The sequence below is a fragment of the Chroicocephalus ridibundus genome, chromosome 1, assembly GCF_963924245.1.
Source record: "Chroicocephalus ridibundus chromosome 1, bChrRid1.1, whole genome shotgun sequence".
Classification (NCBI taxonomy): Eukaryota; Metazoa; Chordata; class Aves; order Charadriiformes; family Laridae; genus Chroicocephalus; species Chroicocephalus ridibundus.
Window position 1 is genome coordinate 104715421 of NC_086284.1, and position 23486 is coordinate 104738906.

Genomic DNA, 23486 nt, shown 5'->3' on the forward strand with positions numbered 1-23486 from the left:
TTTTCGTTATGACACTGTAATAGTGCTCAAAGGATTAAACATAAATGTATGTGAAGAGCTTGATCCCTAAGAGTGTGAGGCAAAATTGTGTGCCTGGGCTGGGTTATTTTGATTTCACACAGAAATTGAGGGGTTTTTTCGCTAAATGACCATTTATGCTTCCAGCTTGTTGCAGTCCAGTGCAGATATCCATTTAATTTGGGCTGTCGTCAGGGATGTGTATGCACACTGGACTGTGCCGTTGGAGTTGGGCAGCCCGTGAGGATGCTCAGAGGGTGCTGAGCCAGTGCTGCATCCCTCTGGAAATGCCTGGAGATCCACAGGCCTCCCAGGTGAGAGTTTCCCTGCTTACGGTGGAGTTTCCCTCGCGTCCTTCAGCGCCGTTGGTACCAAGCACACCAGTGGAGTTGATTTTCCTGTGCAAAGGGGATTCAGCTGCAGCAGCAGAGGGCACCTGTACATTGATATCACTGCATCTGTGTCTCTACAAAATCACAGTAGAACTGACTTTTTTTAGTTTTGTTGCCAAAAAAGGTGATATGGCGACCAGAGTTTAGATTTCTTCATGTGCCTCAATCTCCCACTAGCTGAGAAGAGTTTGGGGTGTGCAACAGAGTAGCCACAGGGCCATAGGATCCAGCTGGGGCAGCAGCCGTGTGTGGAGTGCTCGGTCCTAAAAGCGCCGAAGAAAAAGTAGCTAAGGGTGTTGTCTTCTGTAATAACACATTTAAACTGGGCACTGAGTCACTGACTGCCCGCAGCCGTCCCTACTGGTCCCGTATTGGAAGTTACCGCCCCTGCAGCAGCGATGGCGAAATACGGCATTAAGCCGTACGGCTCAGCCTGTATGCCCAGGTTAAAATCAGAGCAGTGCACTTGGGTCCACCCATGGGGATGATTTTAGCCACCCCACCCTAACCAGCCCTCCTGTTGATATTTATGATCCCTTGCTAATAGGTGAAAAGATTAAGACAATGAGATGAAATCACAAAACATAAGAGTGAGGAGAAAAGAGAAAATACTGCATTATCTAAATTTTTACTGGCAAAATTTTATATTCATGGTATTTGAACTTCACTTGAATGATGGGCTGAAGTTCTTTTAGATGTTCTTGATAGAGCTAACACTACAGTGTTTTCCTTTGCAGTGGAGTAATCCATAAAGCTGTACCAGGTTTTTCTTCCAAGTCCTGTAGGTTATTCTTTTAATTAAAAGTGCAGTAAATTCAAGTGCTTTTTTTAGTAAGAGAGTGTTGAAAATATTCTAAATACAAGTCTCTCTTAGTCTAATGCAAGACCATTTTAATTTAAAGTCAACAAATATTTCAGCTGGGTTTCCATAACGATTATTAGTTTTTAATTATTTCTGCCATTTTCCCTGATTAAAAATGGAATTATTACTCTTCTAATTCTAAATCTAATTCTGTTTACCAACTTGGCATGTAGAAATGCTTCCTGGCTTCTTTCGTGAAAGGCACTGTAATCTCTGTGGAAAAGCTGGATGGCTGTTGCATTGATGTTTCTTCATCTAAATGGATTTGAAAATGCTGGTAGAATTTTGAGATTTTACTCAAGACTGGTCTAAATAGCACCATATTAATGTATTTAAGCATCAAGTTAGTTTTTGTGTCATCAATTACAACTTTGTGGTCAATCTAGTCCAGGATATCACCTTTGGTATCACGTCAGCTAAATTAAAATTTATGGTTAGCTGTCATGATACTGAATGTGACTTATCCTGTTTTATTCTTCTCTATATGCAAATTCAAGCCCATTCCAGTGCACATAGCCTGTACTTTTGTGCAGTGGCTTTCAACATCTTTTGGTTAGCACATCCTTAAAGCTGTTCCAGCAGAGGCGTGAATCCCTTAGAAGCTGTCAGTGGGCAGCATGCTGCGTAGCAGCTGTGGACACGCTCTCCCGGTCTCCTCCTGCGGATTCCCACGGGCCACTACAGAGACCACAGCTCAAAACCCACCAGAGAAGCTGCCGAGGCGTTTTGAGCATACGGACTTGGGATACCACTCCCGTGCCATGGGCTAGGCTGGCTTTAGCGTTTCAAATCATTGCTTGCGTATCTCCAAGTAGTGCAAGGACAGTCTTTAGGAATGATATCCTTTTAGTAGAAATTTAGCAACGTGTTACACTTGCACAGCTAATGAATAAACAAAGCTACGTACCTTTTTTTTTATTATTTTATGTTAGTACTAAGAACTGCATTCACTGTTGTTCATTTTGTTATTTAAGGCTTGCCTTAAATACAGGCTAAGTTAGAAAATATGTACAGTAGGACACTTCTCTGCTCACACCATGTGACACAGTTCTGAATATTTCTCTCAAACTCCATCAATGAATTAATTGGGGAAAAATCACGCACAGCTGACAAAAAATTATTTTCTGTTTCATTTTGATGGATAGCGTATTAGAGCGATGCACGCTGCAAGAAAACGTCTAAGTAGCATTCTTATGGGATCAACAATTCATAATTCAATTTAGTTCAAAGTCCCTGGCTGACAGGTTAAACTGAGAGCTGTCCTCATGTCTCCATTAATCTTCATCTGAAAGTTCCCTGGAAAAAAACGCTAGCCCGGGGATGGCTTCATTGCTGATAGGCGTGCTAGCAATCTTGCTTTGCATTGATCCACACTTCGGGCTGCTCACTTGAATTATGGGCTAATTCTGTCTGGAATTCTGCATAATTTTTTAATTTTGTTTCTTTTAATAAAGTTACTTGTCAGGGTGATATCTGAAATAATGACCTTGCTGTAGCACTGCGGGACAATACTTAACTTCAGTCACGTGAGTGTTCGTATAAAAAAATCTCTTGAGCATAGAGGGAGCCAATTTATGTTACAGCAGTGCTGGCCTTTGCTCAGATCTCCTATTATAGCATTTAAATACTTTCCTTGCAAGTGGACATTAGATTTCCGTGGGGGAAAAGAACATGGATTCTGGAAAACTTGCATAAACAAATTACACTTGGCAAGCGGGATGCTGCTGTGTTTTCCCTGCTTGTTAAAACTTCCAGTAAAAAGGTCTCTTGATGATACAGAAATGTCCCAGAATATAGGCTTGGTCAAAAGAAACTGGGAGCCAAAGCAGGGCTGTACCTTTTCCCTTTGAAGCACCATCCCACCTATGTTTGCAGTTTCTGCATTTTTCATGATGTATTGACAGAGAAATGTCAGGATAAGTTTCCTGAAAACAAAGGAGTGAATGAATGAAGTCTTTTTCTCTATTGTTCCCCAAACTGGTTACGGGTCTTTTTTTTCCCCTAAGCTTGTTAGGTTGGGCTTCAAAAAACAAAACCCAAACCCCAAGCAGTACAGCAAAACCAAAAGTGCTGGAGCAGGTGTTGCCTGCTTGTTAAGACAAGTACAGGACTCATTTCCTTTTCAAAATGTGGTTGGAAGTCAGGTTTTAAGGAGGAAGATCAAAATGGAACTATTGAGCATAAACTTACAAAGTCGGTCTGTGCCTTAAAATTGCACATTTACGTGCAGCGTTGTAAGAAGAACAGGTTATTAACCCTGCTGAGCTCCTGCGAGTGCCTATAAATCCCCGCACAAAACCTTCCTAGAGTTTTCCCAGCCTTTTTGCTTGTTAGGAAGATTAATTGCAGTCCCTCTCTTTTCCCCTCCCTTCCCAGTATTCCAGATCTCGTTAGCTGCCTTTCCTCATGGTCTGCGTTTTTCTCAGTGATTTGTGCCTCAAATTAAGCACCAGCTTGTTTTTATGAAAGGCTCCAAGAGATGCACTTACATTACTCAGCAGAGAGTCGGCATCACTTTCTGCCTGCCCACAACTAAATTATTCTTGTGAAGATTTTTACCTGCCATCTTATGTACCTCCATGTTGCAGTATTGGTTAGGGCCATCCAGGTTGGGGGTTTTTGGCATTTGTGTAGATGCTAGAAAAATGGTGGCAGTGTGTTGGGTGCATGCTTCCTCTGGGCGCCGCAAGAGTTATTTGACCAAGAGCCTGAACCCAGCAGCCTGGGATGCACTTGTATGCATGTTTGGCCAGAGCTTCACTCTGGTGAGACCCCACCTGGAGTACTGTGTCCAGCTTTGGAGTCCTCAGCACAAGAAGGAGATGGACCTGTTGGAACAGGTCCAGAGGAGGCCACAAAGATGATGAGAGGGCTGGAGCACCTCTGCTGTGATGACAGGCTGAGAGAGTTGTGGTTGTTCAGCCTGGAGAAGAGAAGGCTCTGGGGAGACCTTATAGTGGCCTTCCAGTACCTAAAGGGGACCCGCAGGGAAGGTGGAGAGAGACTCTTTACCAGTGCCTGTAGCGATAGGATGAGGGGCAGTGGTTTTAAACTGAAAGGGGATAGGTTTAGATTGGATTTAAGGAACAAATGTTTTGTGATGAGAGTGGTGAGACACTGGAACAGGCTGCCCAGGGAAGCTGTGGATGCCCCATCCCTGGAAGTGTTCAAGGCCAGGCTGGATGGGGCTTTGAGCAGCCTGGTCTAGTGGGAGGTGTCCTTGCCCATGGCAGGGGGTTGGAACTAGGTCATCTTTAAGGTCCCTTCCAACCCAAACCATTCTGTGATTCTAGGATTCGCACATCTCCTGTGTAAACAAATGCTTATTTTTTTTAATTTCATCTCTGAATTTCCTGATTTCAGCAGGGCATTTTTCCTTGTCAGTATGGGAGCCATCAGCAAAGGCTTCCGCCTAATTTGCTGGTGGGGCCGGGGAAGTTGTTTCCCTTGAAAAGTTTGAGCTGCCCATTGTGTAAAATGTTTCGCAAGTCACATTGCGCTGGGAAAAGTACATGGCGGGGCAGACTCTGCAAGCTGGAGCGGAAAGGTACCCTGCAAAAGTGATTATACATTCCTTTTCGTGGTTTGTTTTGTTGGGTTTTTTTTAAGAGGTAGAGAATATGCTCAGGCATGTTAAAACCTGTATGAGAAGTGATAATCGAGTGCCTCCCTCGTTTCCCACAGCCGGGCGTAGATAAGACACGCCAAACCTCCTGTCTGGCTCCTTTTGTTCGCAGCCCTCTCCCGCAGGGGGCTGCTGCATGCCCTCTGATTTGAGATGGAGAGGGGTGAGGTGGTCGGGGTGTTGGGGGGGCTGTCCGCCTCTTTTCCTCCACCTGCGGCACACCAGCAGGGCTGGTACCGATTACCAGCACTGGTACCCATGATCAGATGCCCGTCCCTGTCCCCATCCTGGGGGTCTGCACCCCCCTCTCACCACCGCAGTGCTCACTGTTGACCTCTAAATTAATTGCCAGGCCAGCATTTCACGGGGCCCTTTCCCTGCCCTATCACCCTATCCCAGGGAATGAAGTCTCTGCCACCGTCTTCCCCATGGTCCTCTGTCCAGTGAAATCAGTCAGACTTTTCAGGGTAAAGCAGAGCTCATCGCGAATGGGGGTGGTAGAAACTGGCCCCAAACCATGTTTCTACCCGTCGCTGTAGTAGTTTATTTGTTTCATTTCAAAACGGTTGCAGGCACGGCTAGTTCAAATTACTTCTCCCTGGCGACCTGCTGTGCTGATAAGTGGTCAGACGAAACGATATCCCGCATATTAATTGGTGCAGTGGGATTTCAAGTGATGCTTGGAGGACCGTCACTCTTGTTTTTAACATTAAGTTACTCTTCAAATGTTTTTATTGTCTTTAAAAGAGATTTACTGCCTGTGTACATAATTATTAATCTAATAATTAAACCTGAAATGAACCCTGGAAGTTGGTGAATCTGTCTGAAACACTGTGAACAAAGGAAGCCCGTCTGGTTTCTGTATCTTTTATAAACAAGCCTCCGGAACAAACGAACCAACAGAAATCCCACAAAAATGTCACAGTTAATGGACTTAATGTTTGCTACACTATATAAGGTTACAGAAATACTGGTAGCTAATTGCAACCTTACAGATGTCACCAGGAGGACGGTACAGGGGATGCTACAGCATGTGAGATGGGCTGAAAGGAGAGATGATTTTTCTCCAGCCTGTGCTGTCTTCGTTCGGCTCTGGAAAGTTTAAAGCAGTGAACGCTTTTTGCAGAGGAACAAGAGTGTTTGGTTGCTTTTTGGGTACCCTGCCTGAACGTAGCTGCTGTGGGAATTTCAGGTATTTTAAACAAAAATAAATATATAAGATGTTAACAAGGGTGTTTTCAAAATGCTTACTCCGAGTTTCCTTTGAAGCACGCTTTTTTATTTTGCAAATGGGAAAGCGAGATGTGCTGCCCTGGGACTGCTACCTGGGGCGATGCCGGGAGCTGGCAGCTGGGGAGAGCGGCTGCGCTGCCTGCCACTGCCTTTGCTTCCTCCTCCTCCTCCTCCTCACTGGGGCCATGGGGTCTCCTGGCCCAGAGCAGGGCGAAGGGGAGGAGAAGGAGCCTTGCTCATGGCCAAACCCTGGTGGGACAGCCCCTGAGAGAGGGGTGAGCAGAGCCGGCTTTAGAGGCTCAGGCACAGCCCGGCTGGTGAGGGGACTGCGGGCCGAAGAAAAGGGTCCTAAAAATGACCACTGAGGAAATGGTTTTTAGAAAGGCCAGAGAAATAACATCTTGTTTCTCTGAGATTTTTTTTTTCCGTTTTTTGCTCCCTTTTGCCTTTTCCCTTTTGGTGCGGAAGTACATGCAGGAGGCAAAGAAGAATTTCCCATTGCAATTCAGCAACGGCAGAAGCTGGGCTAAGCTTTTTGGTTTTGTGTGTGACTCTTCAAACCTCATTACTTCTTTGGGGGCCTGATCCAAAGCCCATTGAATTAATTTTCCACTAATTTCACCACGGCTTTTTTTGGGCTGGGCCCAAAGCGAGGTGTTTCAGCTTTCTGCAGGCAGGAGAGTTGCTGGGTCGCTCGTGTGGCTGCTTGTCCCGAGTGAGACCGATATGCATGAGCTCGACGGCTGCCTTTTTGAAGAAAAGGATGGTGTCAGTACTGTGAAGGGAGACGCTTTTCTCTTCCCCTGACAGACCTGAGGTTTCTGCCCACCCTCAGCACAGCCAGGAAGAGGTATCAGCTGCAGCATCGCAAAAAAGAGTGTATGTATTCCTGCCTGTTGCAATGACCGGGGGCTGCCTGGAGAAGCCGGGGTTTTGCGCGACAGGGACCAAGGGAGAAAAGAGCGACTTTTCTCTCGGAGCAAGCTGAGAGCAGCAGAGGAATGAAGAGAGGCACGGCATTGCGCAGGGCAAGGGACAGGAGCACCAACACAGCCTCCTCGCAGCGGTACAAAGCCCTTCGCCAGCAACACAGCACTTTTGCTGGAAGAGCTTATTCTAAGCTTGTTTTTCTTTGGGGAAAAAGAGAAAAAAAAAAAAAAAAAAAGGTGTTACTATAAGCTATGTCACAGTTTTGCTCCTGTAACTGTATTGCAGTGGCCTCTGCAGGCATAATCAGAGGTCATGCTCCATCAAATTTGTGACTGACACAGCGGCGCTGGCAAATATTTGTAAAGTGGGTCTGGCCTGAATCTTGAGGCCGTACTTAGGTTCCTGCACTGCATATAGCTGTCTTTCCTCATTTAATGTACAGGGGATACCTTTTTGGCAAAGATTTTGTAGGATTTGAGTTGGTTGAAAGCTGTAAATGATAAAGTGCAAAATATTGGCTTTTATTCCCCCTCCTCCTCTTCTCATTTAGGTTTGTTGGCGCTGAAAAGTGGGGGGAAAAAAACAAGTAAACAAGAGGAGGGAATTGCATTTAAAATATTTGATTTCCCTCTTGGGTGACCTGAAGGGATGTGTAGCCCATCAGTACTGAGTGCCAAGGTGATCTTTTAGGATGGGAAAGCTGTCTCTGAAGGCACAAAGTCCAGAGGTTGCCAGAGCATCTGTAGGGCAGATTCTGTACTAGCGATCTGAAAACTTCCCACAGTAAAGACCTCTGAACCAGCACAAAGAATATTGTCTTTCAAAAAGAGGTGCAAAGGCTGGTGCAAGCACTGCAAAACCAAGGAGTTTTTGTTTAGCTCAGTTGTAAAGGTGTCCTTTGCTTCTCTCTTTTGGCCCCTCTTTAAAGGGATTCCCTTTAAAACGTCAGCGACTGCTGCCATTTTTGTCTATGTCTTTGAGGTACATCCACTTCTGCAAAAAAAAAAGTTACTCCTTCTGCCCTAGGTCTGTAGGATCAGTGTGGAGATAGGGTGAGGCTGTGTCTGCTGGTGGAGTGGAAGGCACGGGGGGGTAACCTCTCCTGGTGGCTTTGGCACAGGAGGGAGGAACCATGGCTTCCAAGAGGACTGAAATTCAGGCTCCCTGGTAATATTTTTAACACCCATTTGAGTAAAAATCACTTTATCCCATAATACAGTGGGGGCTGTGTGCAATACAGGCAAAAACGGTGCTGGGAAATTATTGGGAAAGTGTGGTCTTTCCTGCAGTTTGGAGATCGCTCCCTTTGTCAGACAGATGCCATTCACGTGAATTCACGTGAGCTCAGGTGGGCTGAATAATTCACTTGTAACACAGGCATAGGTGAATATGGTCAGTGTGCCCGCAAATACACCATGTGTACATTTACTGCAATTTTTGTTTTCATTTGGGCTGGGAATGATGCCACAGAAAATATCAGTAGCTTTCTCAGCTACTAAAATCATCTACCACTCTTTAAATTTAAAGAGGAAACCGGTTATTTTCTTTTAGGACTATTTTGGGCTACATACCAACATGAAGCATTGAAATGATGGAATGACACTTACTACTGCTGAAAATATCAAGTGCTGTGTAGATTTACTGTGTCTTCGTTTGATGGTGAGGCTGATATTTCACCAAACTGGCATATTTGAAGAGGTACAGCTATTGTTTCATGAGATGTTTGCATTTCTAATGTACACTTTAGAATTCCTTAAAAAAATGCCACTTAAGCATGTTATAATATTTTAGCACTGTATAATGTTTCATTTATGTGACTATACCCCTCAGTAACTGCTACAGGTAAAAAAATTTTCTTCTTATAAATATTGAGGCAGAACGTTTTATTAGTGACCTTCTTTTATAAAAAAGGCATTGAACCAGAGCTGACAGTAAGCAATTTTCCACCAACGCTGTGGTCGTGCTTCAGCCAGGCGGCGTCTGTAGCGCTCTCGTTTAATAAATTGCTCTACCGGGTGACTTTCCAGTGATGTTTCACTTCAGGCTAGGCAATCAATTTTTCTTTCTTTTTTGGTGAATGGTTTATTCACTGAAATGTGGTTTGTGAGTTTGGGAGAGCTAGGAAACTCTGGAGCCAGTTATAGGCTGCGGAGGGCCACAGTCAAGCGATACTGTGTCATTGGAGCTCCCAGGTGGGATTAGGCAGACGCGTGGTGGGATCCGAGGCTCTAAGCGATCACTACAACCACAGATTTGACTTAAACTCACTCAGTGTTTTCAACTGAAAACTTAATTTTCCAGATATCTCAATAAAATAGAGAAAGAGTGGCTTCCCCACCCTCACCCCTGCACACGTGCACTGCACGCACCCTCATTCTCCTTTCCGTCTGCTACCCAAGAGGATATCAGTCCTTCAAAACCAGGGAGGTCCAGATGAAAGTGCTCTGTCTGGTGAGCCTAACCATCTCCATTTGCCACTTCTCCTGTGGGAGGCATCTTTGCAGGAAGCTTTCTTGAGTTACTGCATTATCGGATGCACCTGGAACAGTTGTCCTCAGTTTGTCTTGTAATTAGATGGCTATGCTTTTCATAATATTTAAATATTATGAGACGCTAAGAAAAAGTGAGAGCTTGGTGCTGGAAAATTCCCACCTAGGATTTGGAACACCTCTTCTTGCTCCTTCTCTGGTGATACATTTTGAATCGTGTTCAAAAGAAGAAAACTGAAGCTGGTTTTGGCAGTCTGCTCTGTAGGATGTCAGGAGCATAAAGGTACAAGACCCACAGCTGGTCATCTGGCAGCGCTGTCTTTGCACTAATTACAGGTAGCTTATGTGTGCCAGCAGCAACATTTTACCTTTATTGACCATAATTTGCAAAGCTAGAGGAGAACTTGAACCAACTACTGTGCCTGCCAAACTGTGGAGAATTAGTCCAGCTTCATCAACCTATTGGGTTTTTTTTCATATTGCTCAGAAAGAGCTTGAGTTTCACATCTCTTGAAAGGCTGAGCGCTCTCCTTCGATGCAACTGCAGTCCAAGGATCCCACCAAGGTTGGTCAGTTAATGAAACCTAGGGCAGTAATCATCTCCTGAGCAAGCCAGCCGGATCCACTGGGGCTGCTAGAGCACAAAGCTGCCTCTCTGCTACACGCTTGTGTTCCATTTGACTACAGATTACAGGCAGAGTTTGATCTGTCCAAGAGAAATTATTGTGCAAAACTTGTGTAGTCTTCAATCCTTGCCTATTGAAATGCATCCAAGAGAGAGATCACCCTGGCCTGCAGCTCCTGGGGCCAGCACCAGTCACGCTGGGATGGTGGGGACCTGCCTGCTGTGCATCTCTCTTGTCCTGGGAGATACCGCACACGCACTGGAGGCTGCCTGCTTTTAGGCAGGTCCCCTTGCTCCAGCCGAGTACCAGGGACTGTCTGAAAGCCATTTGCGAAGGAGAGAGTGAGTGGGAGGAAGGCACAGTCTATTTTAACCTTGCCTTGCTTGTTTTGTCAGGATAAAATTACTACGAAAATGACTATTTGAATTTATGATTTTTTTAACCTACCCTTTTCTGCCCGTGAGCATAAATCATGTCCTTTTGCAGCCTCTCGTTTTGCCACATGAGACAGTCCTGTTGTTTTCGCCTCTCAGAGCAAAGCTCTGTGCTTCATTGTGTCTGCCTCGCTTTTCTTGAAGGTAGTCTGGCCTGTATTAACCTTTGCCATGGATGACGAGGATTGCGTGTGTTATTCCAGATGAGGTCAATGTCTTCTGTGGCAGCGTTTACTCCTGTTTCTGCTGGGCAAGTCTTGTTTGGTGCGTCCTTTGATTACAGTTGCTTTTTTGTCTCTTTTATCACATCAGGGCTCTGGGATCAATACAAAAGGTCTCTTCTGTATTGTGACTTTTTCTAGTGTTGTGTCATCTGCACAAGTCACTGGTACATTTTTATCTTTGTGCGTCATCACCGAAAGCATTAAAAAACCTGGTCCCTTGAGCCAGATAATTCTCCTTTCAGCACAACCTCTTTGCAAAGTTTCTTATGCATATCATAATTCCTATGCCAGTTTTCCTCATCTTCAGCTTAACTAGTAGTTTCCTGGAAAGATATCGTCTGCCCTTTCCTCCCCTGGGAAATGTGTTAGAGTAAGAGATCAGAGTAGTGTGCCACAATCCATATTGCATTTTATTCGCTTTCTCATTTCTTCCCATGTCGTTCCCTGTTCTGTCTCTCAGATGTGCTCTCCAGCCTTGCGTGCTATTGAGGCCAGACGGATGGGTATGTCCTTGCTGGGATCGCTTGTTTTCCAGTCCCAGGCAGGATCCTGATCTGCAGGTTTTAATATAAAAATTCGTGTCTATGTCCCTGTGGTTGCTTGCACCGCTTCTCTCATAGTTTTGGGATGCAGATTCAAAACTCCTGCTGACTGGCACATTTTAGACTCTGAATTTTGCTCCTCAAGATACCTCAGACACCTCAGACGTGATGATTCACATGCCTCGCTCCCCCATGCCCTTACTGAAAATGAAGGCAAAGCATCCATTTTATTTTGAGGCCACGCTCAGAGCTGATGGGTTTCAGCTTTCCATCACGAAGCTACCTTAGCCTGACTTTTGATAGTTTTGGCTTTTCCTTTCAAAAACATCTGCTGATCAGTCCATTTCCTCACTCCATGGCAGTGTTCTCTGCTCCCTGCTGATATCTTCCCGGGGTGGGGCCTCACCCTCCCGAGCCCCAGGGGTGTCTTCCCCCAGGATTACCATCCCTCATAGGTTTTGCCCCCTCTTAATTAAAGAAACAACACCCAACGTGCGGCCTTTGGTGTTGTATGTTCCTCCTGCGGGGGAAGAGCTTTTCAGCAGGAGCTGTGTCAGGAGATGTGATGTACGAGTTGTGACTAAAACCGGTAAACCCAGATAAACTTAACTGCGGTGCGGATACATCTCTGAGATGGTGTTTGACTGATCAGGTTCTGTCAGGACGTGCAAGATAAAATCTGAGTGCTTAATTTAACTTTGACAGTGGCAAGCTGGTACAGACCAGCCAAGTTTTGCATGAATGTTTTCTTTTTTTCTGCGTGCTGGAGAAATGGCAAGGGTTTATGCTATGGTAATGCCAGGCTGAGAAACCTGCTCTGTTGCAGTTGGTATCAACACGCGAGGTGAAAACGGCAGCCATTTGGTCATATGCTCGCTTGCCTCTCCTCCCAGGCTCTGAATAAACAGTAGTTATAATTCCCACTGTTGGGTTTTGTGAAGCAGGGCTACCTCTTCACCTGCGGCTCCTTTTTGTTTCTCCCCTCATCTCTGGCAGCCCTGGCAGCAGGGCTCAGTGCAGGCTGAGGCTGGTAGTCCTATTGGTAGTCCTATTTTTTGGCCTGGGTGAACTCCCGTCTCAAGCATCTCCGCCTCGCCCTGTCCCACTAACATCTCCATCTTGCCTTGTCCTGCCAGAGCAACCCAGCTGTGGCGTCGCCGACATGCCAGGCAATAAGACATCTTATTTTCGGGAAGCGTGGGATGTTTAGTGCATGCGTTCTGCCAGATAAACGTGGCTTTCCTTCTTGGAATCACACAGTGCCCTTATAAATTGGGGGTATGGCCATCTTGGGTCTTTGTGCAGTGGATGAAAGCTCTATATTCATGCTTTACAGAGAGGAGAGGAGCCATGGGGAATCTCCATGGCTTACCCAAGCTGGTACGGAGGCAAGCTACCGGGCAGGAGTGGAGCTCTGGTCTGCAGTGCTGCAGCCACTGGCTTCTCCATCCTAGCCCAGCACAGCGGCCCTGGCAAACAATTTCAGTGAAGACTGAAACTTGCGAGGTACTGATTTAAAAATAGAGACTTTTAGAGAGAGACATTGGTACCAAAACTTCTACAAGGCATGCTATAAACTTAAAAGGACATCCTCTGCTTCGGTACTTTTCCTTATTATGCTTCCCTTGTGGCCTCATTGCGGAAGTTTTTCTTACTTTTACATCTTTTTTACTAATTATGTAGCATAGCTTATAATGCTTTTGTACCTCTGTGAAGTACGTCACTCTCCGTCAGAGAGAGTGCGGCCAAAACGCAAAAGCTACTCTGATCGTGCATTTGCTCGAGTTTAATTTGCCGCCTGATTTTCCATAGACCTCTGGAATCCCTCCCCGGTACTTAAGTTGGGGTATCTAAAATTAGATACTTGTCTTCATATCTCAGGCACCATCTTAATGATCTGTGTGAGGTCTTTGGCATTGCTTGAAAATCAGATTACTTACCTCTGTGCTTAAATGAGGATATACACTAAACGCTTCCTCTCCAATTCCCCCTCCCCCAATTATCGGCCTTAATTTTTTTCCGCAACATTTTAATCCTTCACATCCTGCCTGCAATGGCTCCCTGGTCACTCAAGCCAAGGGTTTCAATTTTTATTGCTGGAGACCGTGGTGTTGGGTGGCTCTTCTCCCTCCTCCTTCCTCCAGCTCCCTTCTCCCTTCTCCAGCTGCCCATCCTGGACTGCACAGGGAGTGCTCTGAGGGATCCATTCAGGGCTCTGTCTCCTGGCCTGAATATTTTCTTGTTACTTCTAAATAAAGGGTTTTTTTAATGCATTTGGCACGTCCCGTCCTCATTGTGTTTCAGCAGCTCTCTGCTCGCTTGGCACAAGCAGAAGCCCTTTTCAAGCGAAGTGTAATAACAATAATGCATAACCTTAAGGTAAATAAACAAACCGCACCTTATTTTTATTTCATCTGCATTTTGTGCATTCTTTTTCTTTTTTTTAAGTAACACATAAATGCACATGCAGTCCTTGTAGCTACCTTTCTCATTCTCGTCCTCCATGGAGGCCAAGTGGGCTCCTTCTTCCCTGCAACTCCCTCCTGGCTTAGCACTGGCTGCAGCTCCCCGGAGTGGGTTACAAAACCCCTCCGCTTCCCAAGACACAGCGTGCAAGCTGCTCTTCGTCTGCCCCACAGGCTCCAGGGAGTTGCCCTTGTGGCTTCCCGTAGATTTGCTTATGTCTGATGATCTGAAATTAGAATCCTTTCCCTGCTTTGCCCTTTTCTGTAAACGTGTAAAACCTTGCAGATGTCCCCCAGGGAAGAAAGGGGGATTTTCCCACCATTAAAAATAAAAGAGGAGGGAAGGAGAAAGACTTAAAGCACATTCAGATACTTTAAAAATTATTAAAAAACAAACAAACCTACAACTGTGTCAATTATTCACATCCCCTCGTATAAATATAGAAACCCTGAAGAGGGGGCTTTCCCTTGAGCTACCTGCTCTTCTCTTCCATTAATTTATTACCAAGGCCCCACGGTGTTTTGTCAGTGCCATGTTTCTGGTTTTGTTTTCTTTAGCTGTGATTTGGGGATGGTTCACTGTCGGCCATATAGAGGTTTTAGGTCTCCTGACGGACCTTCCTCCCTCCCTTTTTGACCTTTCTTCCCTCCCTTAGAAATTCTCATAGGTGTGGTGCTAGAGCTGGAGGAACAAGGCTTCCCACATCTTTCCTTTATGAGTTCCCCACAAAGAGAATGTGGGTTTATTTTTCTTTCCCCTCCTCTTCATCTGGAATGATCACCCAGCATTGTTCTCCTAACCGTGACAGACATGAAGGTTGTGTGTTCATGAGACGGCTGCAAAGAGGTTTTGCAATTCCAGCTCTGCTGGCCAGTTCTTACGGACCTGCGGATGGTCCCCCCGGCCTTGTCTGGATGGTCATCGTTGTCAGACTCCAGTTTCAGGAGCAGCTGTTCTCTTTGACAAGTAGTATAAGCCGTGGTTGTTTAAAATTCATTTTTCTCATAAACAAAACATCCCTATGACATTTTATATGTCATAGAAAGAACACACAAGAAGTAGAATGTTTGTCATTTATTTTCACTGGTTTAAAAGTCCACTAGCTTCTGCAATCCACTAGAGTTGGTCGTGGAACTCAGTGTCGTACATAGTTTCAGTGATGACATTGAGAATGGGGAAGGTTGGAGCGTTTCTGAATGACATTTCTGAACCCATGCGTGCACCCATCCGCGTCACGGAAAGCCCTCTCAGACACAGATCTGGTCATAGAGCAGCCTCTCTCCTTCCTTCCTTCCTTCCCTCCTTCCTACCTTCCTTCCTTCCGTCCGTCCTTCCGTCCGTCCGTCCGTCCACTCATCTCCTGTGGGTTCCAGTGTTTCATTTTGTGGAGGGCAGCCCAGGGGTATGGGATGGGGAGAGCCAGAGTTGTCAGGGCACCAGAACCCTGCAGCGTACTAGAGCATTTACCTTCTTCTCAGGGTAGGTGATTTGATAGATTGATTTTGGCAGCAATTCATATTAACTGGAGGTAATAAAGGCTAACAAAATGTGGCCTCCAGTTACAAATAAAGGGCCTGATTTTCCATTTCAGGAGACAGGATCGAACACCGGTGTTACAACGGCATGGAACTGGGATCGTGGGTGGGGAATACAGCCCAGAGCCACTGATTAATATTAAATAGTTTCTGTACGAAACAACTACTGCTTTCTGTCGCTGTATATACATCCTGATGGTTTATGGTAGAATTACTGAGGGCTTCTCAAAGCTGGATGAAGATTTGCTTAATGACCAACTGATCTCACATCTGCAGCTGCATTTGGAATCTGACAAAAATGATGCATCATAAAATCAGAAAGTAAAAATAGAATTGAAAGAGAGCTGACGTCCTTCTAGCCAGCTTTTCATGTTCACTGGTCAAGGGAATATACTTGCACACTAGTTCTTCCTTTCTGGAAAGGAAGGGTTTTGCTTTGAAAAGGAGGCTTTTAGAAAACTACAGCTTCCGTATTTTTCATCCATTAATGTTCATGTCAAGTGTCTGCAAGCAAAAAGAAAACAGGTGTGCTGTTTTTTGTTCCTAATCTCTTGGCATTGCAAACTCCTCTCAGCATGTGAAAGTCAAACCTCTCTTTGCTCTACCTAGAATCACAGGTAGCAGCTGTGATGAATAACAAGGTGCTCCTTTAATATATTTTGCTTCCCTACTATGCATTCATTTAATCCATTCATGGTGGTTTGCTGCGAGCTTCCTCGGTTTGGATTGACTTAAGTTGCTGCGTGATGAGCCCTGTGGGAACTTCTTGGCCTGATTTTTCAACGTGCTGTTTTGTGGCTATGAAATAAATACAGCTGTGCTACTTCCAGACCTTCAAAGAACAAGTGGAGTTGCACTGACGTATGTAGACATTGGCATATATGCATGCATACACGCATCATAGATGTATATATATGTGTGTGTGTGCATATGTGTTTCCAGGAGTCATCTCTAAGGCTGAACATTTTGTCTGGAGCATAGAAGTTCAAAAATCTTTATTTGATGTTTCATTTTTAACTAGATGAACTGTTCCATGTGTGAATGTTTACAACTGTCCAGCTACCCTGAGAGCAGTTACTGGCGAGTTACCGGTGGCCTGAATGTGTGATCAGCTTCGCCTTTGATCAGGCTCCACTGACAGAGCAAGTGTCCACAGGAGCAAATGTGTCCTGTGCAGGAAAGGTCTGTGTGCTGGGGAGCAAGCCGTGGGGCTGTGCTTGTGGTTGCTTCTGCCGTTCCTCCTGATGGAGGAGCATGGACATCCTCTTTTGCCAAGACCACCGTTGGAGGGAAGTCCTTGTCCGAGGCTGCTTCAGCACTGCAGACCCCCAGAACTGCTGCTGCTGCAGAGCCTGGGCTGTTGGGGTGAAATGGGAAGCATGGGGGTGACGACCATTCCAGCGTGTATTAATGTCAAAGAGAAGTATGAAAAACTGACCTTCTTCTTGAAAAGTATGACCTGGTTTCGTTTGGGAAAGGCTCTCCAAGGTGTAAAAGTTAATAGGAACAAAGCTTTTCAGGAAAGAATCCGTGGGTAATGATGAATCCTCCTCTTCTGGAGGAGCCAGCATGCATGGTACTCATTGGTTCGTGGCAAAGGATATTGCCAGCCCTTCTGATGTACTAGAGTGTAGTGAGGATTTGGATTATCCAGTTTCCAGGTGTAAACATCCATTTTGTATCTCCCCACCTTTTTAACAAATGAATGCAAGAAGAACGATTTTTGTCAGAGGAGCACAGGCGGCCTGGGGAGTGGGTTCTCACAGAAGTGACCAGAGTTCGCTTCAGAGACGATTTTTTGAGTTACAAACTCAGAAAAAGCCGCTTTGGGGTGGAAAATTTGATAAAATGCTTGCCACATCTATTTTTTTCTTCTTTTGGACAAGTTTTCTGGGGCAGCAGCAGGCAGATCTGAAATAAGATGGTCACAATGCCTTTTTCTTTGGAGGTGAGGAACGCGCATCACAGGGTTGCTGGTTGTGCGGTGGATGCAGGTGGAAAGCCTCTTGCCTGTAGGACCTTGTTTGTCAGCAAGATTCCCGTCTTGCAAATTATTGGCAGCTGGCATGGTAATGAGTCCATTTCAATATAAATGAGCTTCATTTTATTAATTTCTGCCAGTTCCTGAGCAATTCATGAACTGCTTTTCAGATCTCAACCAACAGCTTGGGGGAAGAGGGGGAGGTGGGGAGCAGAGAGGGGAACATGAAGGAGAAGAAAGAAAATGAGAATGTTTTTAATTTAGAAAGGAGCCGGTGACTCTCATTTCTTCTGAGAATCCAGCCAAGAGCGAGGATCACGATTTCCCCACCAAGCAGCTCTAATAACACTAAGGGCATCAGTAATCTCTTCCAAGGATTTTGTTCCTTGAGACTTTTGGAAAAGTTTGTAACTCTCAAAACTCTGCATGCAGTGTTGAGTGGATGTTTCACTGCCGATGTTTGGTTGGGAGAAGGGGGAGCTGGGGGACTTGAGAACTGGCTGGGGCAGCACACCCAGCCCTCCGGTGAGCTTGTGGTTCTTGGTACCTCACAGGACTGGAGCTTGAGCTGGCGTACTTGCGAGGGAGCTTGCCAGTGGTATCAGGCCAAGAAAGGGCTGGGATTTGGTGCCCACACGAGTGCACGCATGTGCGTAACTTAAGGACTATTCTTACGACTTGTCTTAGGTCTAAATAGGTGCAGGCTGGTCTCTTGTATCCGCGCCTTAGTGAATGCAATTAACCCAAGGATCCTTTCACCATATGCAAAAATGCATGTAAATGCTCTGCCCTACATGTCTGATTCGCCCTTGAAAAATGTTAATGAAAACCCTGCTTGGATAACTGCCCTTTTTGTAAAACAGACAGTCTGCACAGAGAAATCTCCCCTGCAGTCTTCCAGTTTGGGGCCTGTTCCCTGGGCAGTTGGGCCCCCCCTTGCTGCCAGAAGTTAAACCCTGGTTTACTGGAAGGTGCCTTTCGCGGTGGTCGTCTATCGGATGCAGGCATGTTTTTGGACCCGAGGTTTTCTAGCCCTGCCTGAGACAGACTGTCCTCAGCAGGGACATGTTAATGTCTGTTGGGATTTTATGGTACAAAGTGGTGGGAAGAGGAACTCTCCGCATTTTGTAGTTGGGGCTGATGGTGCTTGACTGGGTTTTTCGTTTATTCTGCCATTGTCAGATTTCATAATTCAAATCTAAGCACGGCATTTGCATGCTGTATTGCAGAGTGTTTCTTAGGTAAGTGATGATAACAGGACCTGGCAGAAGATGTCCTCCTGTATTGTATGTAAAGGGTTCCTGCTAACCCTTTGTCTGATTCTTTTTTTTTTTTTTTTCTCCCCTCTTTCTCCCCAGGTTTTTGGCATATAGTCATAGACTCTGACGTGAGAGTAATGGAGTCGCTGAGTGGCAGGTGCTGACAGCTTCTGCAGTCCCAGTAACTGTTCATTTTGGTATCATTTGCAATTCTATACCTCTAAATGCCACAGCTCTCTTGGGGAAGGTTGCGCTGGATACCAGTACTGCCTCGGAAGGTACATGCGTGTCCATATACTTTTCTCGAGGAGTTTGCTGTGTCGTATAATGGTTTGCGGGAGGGGAAAAGTTGGATTAGCTGCATGCGGTTTATGGTTACACCCGTTTAGCAATACAAAGGCATTTGAATGGCTATCAAGCAGCTACTGATGACACCCCTTCCTCCCTCTCTCCTCCTCCTCTTTGAATTGCCTGCAGGACCTTTTTGGAGTCCATCCCGTGCTTTAACATATGCGAGAGCGGCTTACAAAAAAGAAATGGCTGGTTAAAAGGTTCTGATTTGAAAACAATTAAATATGCTGCTGGAGTTTCCGAGAAACTCGAAGGCTTACTGTGGAATTTCAGCCTCTCTTGCCCTTTTGAAAAAACACATTTTAATTACAATAGAATGCATATGTTCACACTTGGTTATTAGTCTTGTACATTTTTCTGTGTGGTTCTTGTGAGTTCAGTAGAAATCTTTGTTGTTGGCTGGCAGATTTTAGCAAAAGTTTATTTCTGTAGATTCATTGCTCGCTGTGGATTTAATCATTGTTCTGGTTCTCACAGCCTTCAAGCTCCGCTCCAGGAGAAAAATACAGATTCGTCACCAGGGCCTCCCACTAGAATCTAATTTTAAATTTGCAATCTGTTGTCTTGCGAGGTGCTTCAAAATTCGGTTGGAAAGTTAATGTATTTCAGATTTTCTTCTGGAATCTAAAGGCCCAGCTTTTTGCAAGCTTGAGAGTTAGTAATTTAGGCTTAGTTGAAATGAGTATTTTGGTTTGGTAATTATTGTAAGAAATATTTAATACCGGGAGTAAGGGAAGAGAAAGGGAAATGACTGTTTTCAAAGACAATGATATTCTTTGAGGGGGCCGTCATCTGTGGTCATCTAGAATGTGATCCTCTTTATGTGTAACCATGTCAAATAAAACTCATCCAGCAGAAACTCAGCAGTTCAGCTAGAGTTCAGTCAGTCTGTTTAGGGAAACTGATGTAGGCAACGTTGCTTTTTCCAAATCTTTCCTGCAGAATTTGTGTTCTCCCTGCTCATACTCTAATGTTGATATCAGTCTTAAGTTTTAGTTTTAAAAAAACCCCAACAACTCAAACCCCTGTACTGTCCTCTTGATGTGCAAGCTAGCTAAAAGGTGACTTTCCTGGCCCCTTGAAGACTTCCACAATTTTGACATTTTCCCTGCTCTGAACCAGGCAGGAGCAGATCTTTTGGGAGAGAGGGCCCTTTTCCAGAGCAGCCCATAGCTTGATGGTCAGGCCATCTCTCGAGGATGTGGAGGAACAAGTTGCCACCCCATGCTTGCCTGACTGGGGCTGCAGATATGAATCTCAATCTTCCGCGTCTTTGGCAAGCAACTGAGTCACTGACGCTGGTACCTCGTCCAGGAGACGTGCCTGTCTCCCCGCTTCGGTTTTCAAATCTCTCGCTCTTGGAGCGGGGGAGCCTTTCATCCAAAGCGGTCTGTTCCCATGAAAAGTTTGGGTTTTGATGAATCAACATTTTCTGCTGAAAAATTTCCAACTGGTTCTGATTGCATTGTATGGTCTATGTGCGCTAATCTCTGCTAGCTTTAGAGAGTAATTCAGAACAGATTTTTGACACGTTGCAATCCTTGGCCGAGCGCGACAGACCTGTTTAAAGCATCAAGACGTGTCACACTTGATTTATGTTGTATCCTGGTGGTACCTTGATAGGTCTTTAATGGTCACCTTTGGATTCGGCGGGTGAGCTAACAAGGGGAGCCTTTGTCCTACCAGCATTTGCGTGCAACTCCCATTAACATTACTCATTTTCTTAATTTGATACAGATTTTTTTCATTGAGTGTGCTAAATTCAGTTAAGCCATAGACAGGCAGCATCTGGCAGTCGTAGCTGGAGCAATTTTAAGACGTTCCTGCCCCAGGGTGTCTGCTGCTGCCCCTGGGAAGGGGAGGCTGGGGCTCCCCTCCCCTGCCCAGCGCCAGCTCTCGCTCGCTGAGGACACCGGCGTCTGCTTCAGTGCAAATTCACTGCCTTTCCACATCTGCCTGAGCTGACCTAACAGCTCACTGCTGCCAAAAAATGGGGGATGTGCCACTGGCTGGTCCTTCTTCCCTGGTTCCCGCATCGCCCTCCAGCCATGCTGCCCCATACTCGCCCTGCTGTGTCCCCAGATGGGTACCCTTGTGCTGCCTCTGGCATGTGCCAGTTTAATTCACTATCCCAGCAAAAATAAACGAATAAAGAAAGAATTTCCCCCCTTCTCCTGCACCGAGTTTATTTTCTGCTGGTTTAGTGCAGTTGGCTGCATGAGCTGATGGTAGCTGATGGAAATGCTCAGACAGAAATGCAGAGGCGAGGCAAAAATGGGGGTGAGAAGGTAGGATGGGGGTCCCTTCCAGGGGGAGCCAGTTGTCTCAGGCACCCTACAAGCGGCCACCCTCAGCTTGACCCTCTGGGGTTGGCCATCCCCACTTGAGGTGGGCTCAGCCTGTTGTGCCCTGCATCTCCTGGCATCTGGAGGGGGAGGACAGTGACAAACTGTCCTGCATCGCTGCAGCTGGGTCAGCTGCCACCTGCCTGCCTGCCGGCAGCCCCATTGCACCCACCCTGCAGAATGGGCCAGCCTGCAGTGTAATGCCGGGGAAATGAGGGGCTCTAGGGTAAGGCCTCTTCAGCCGTCCGTCTGTCCGTCCTTCCTGGGTAGAGGAGCGAGGTATGGGCTAATCGCCGGGATTAATAGCTGTCTGTGGCATGTGCAAAGGCATCCTCGCCCAAAGCACCAATCCACGGAATTAAAAAGGGACAGCTCTTTCCTTTGAAGTCTGACACTTCTTGCCGGTATCTAGCAGATACTTCTCATTGTGTGAAATTGCTCAGTAAACATTCCTGCCGTCTGCGGAGAAAAGACTTTCTTCCTTCCATGAGAGTGTTTCTAGCGGTGTTATTTCCTCACGGGATGCAGCCTGAGCTGCTGCTCCTTTCCTTGCCAAGTTGTGTGTGGTTCTGTTACTTTTGGGCTGGGTGAAATTTTGCCCGGCGTGTATGGAGACTATGTCAAGGTGGTGGCACGGGGCTGCTTTCCATAGCCACGCTGCCTGGTGTTTCCATCAGCAAGGGTGCCTCGCCGGGTGGTGTGCGGGGGACCCTCCTGCCCTTCGGCCGCTCCATTTCTGAAGGTAAAGAGCCGCTCTTCAATCATTCAGGGTTTCGAGAGGACTTTTAAAACTGCTCTTTCTCCTTAGATAGGTGCCAGGGTGATGGCTGCATGGCTGGAGACTGGGGATAAATGGCTGCATGCTCTGATGGGCTTTGCAGCCAGTGGAAATCTTTGCAGCTGGTGGAAATCCTGTCAAATGAAAGTGTGGTTAGCAAGAATCTCTGAATGAAAGCAGCTCAAAGCATTACCCCGAGAGGGTTTCTTTTGCAAGATGGGGAGTGTTGAAGTTTGGTTTTAGACATCAGTGTGCAAGACAAAATGCAGTTTTTGTGCTATAAAATGTTTTAGAAGCAAAAGGTAACTGACATTTGTTTTTCAGACTAGTCCATATCAAAGGGCTGTAGCTTTTAAGGAATAATAAACCATGTCTAGGGATTTATAATGTTGTAATTTTTTTTTAGATTAAAACCTGCCCTCTGTTCAGTGCATTTATTTTTCTAAACAATGCATGATAGCCAAGTCTCATGACAGTCAATGGGAGTTCAGCCATTAATTTCAGTAGACATAGGGTATTTCCTGGTAGAGAGTTTACTTGACATGCGATTATATTTATTTTAGATGCAGAAATCTCCAGATATTTATGGAAGTCCCTGTTGCTCCAGCACTGAACAGATTTTTAGCCTCAGACACGACCTACTTAGCTGGGTAGAAGAGCAGAGAAGCGCCATCCTCTGACTGTGGTCAGAAGCATCACTGCAGAAGTTCAATTCCGCCATACGCGCCCAGGGCAGCCTACGGCAGAAACGGCTGTGCCTGCGTTTAGCACAATCGATTCCTCACTTTCTGTGTAATTTATGTCGGGCTAATTCAGTTCTGTGAGGCAGCGATAGCGCGTATTTAGATAGCCACAGAAAATACACGATTGCATTCATTCTGCCAGCATCTGGCTCAATACCCATCGGCGCATCCTTTTAAAGGAGAGGAAACTGCCCCAAGAAATTAAAAACTCCAGATTATTTTACTATCAGGGCAGCTTTTTTTTTTTCCCCCCAACCAAGACTAATAGAAATACCTCAAAATGAGGAAGTTTTGTCTTAGAATTTCTGTTCAAGATTTATGGACTATTTATCTAGATATAATTGTCTTGTGTGTAATTCAGGATCTCCTATTTAATTTTCAATGGCCAGGCCATGTACTTTAACATTTACTTTTATTCTTCTTCTTCTTGATCTTTGGCCAGAAGGAGCCAATACTACTGATAAAATATTTCTGACATTTGTTGAGTGAGATCACAGACCTCAAAGTGTTTTCCAAGGTTGAATCCAGATCATGACTCCCATCTGCTGGATGGGAAACCTGTCTCATGGCGGGATGTGCACAACTGAATAATGCAGGAGGCTAGGTAGGGAGATGGGGACAGAAACCCAGTCCCTGCATTCCAGCTCAGTTTT

The 23486-nt window shown here is 45.7% G+C and overlaps 1 protein-coding gene across 11 annotated transcripts in view; it reads left to right on the forward strand.

Annotated features, from left to right (window-relative positions):
• TIAM1 (TIAM Rac1 associated GEF 1) overlaps positions 1–23486 on the forward strand; it is a 192342-nt gene that overhangs the window by 83592 nt on the left and 85264 nt on the right. For 4 of the 11 annotated variants that reach the window (XM_063346803.1, XM_063346809.1, XM_063346826.1 and 1 more), the window contains one exon: positions 18716–18894. The exons of the other annotated variants lie outside the window; for them this stretch is intronic. The gene's annotated coding sequence lies outside the window, so the exon portion shown is untranslated. The remainder of the gene's footprint in view (positions 1–18715; positions 18895–23486) is intronic. 11 annotated transcript variants of the gene reach the window in all.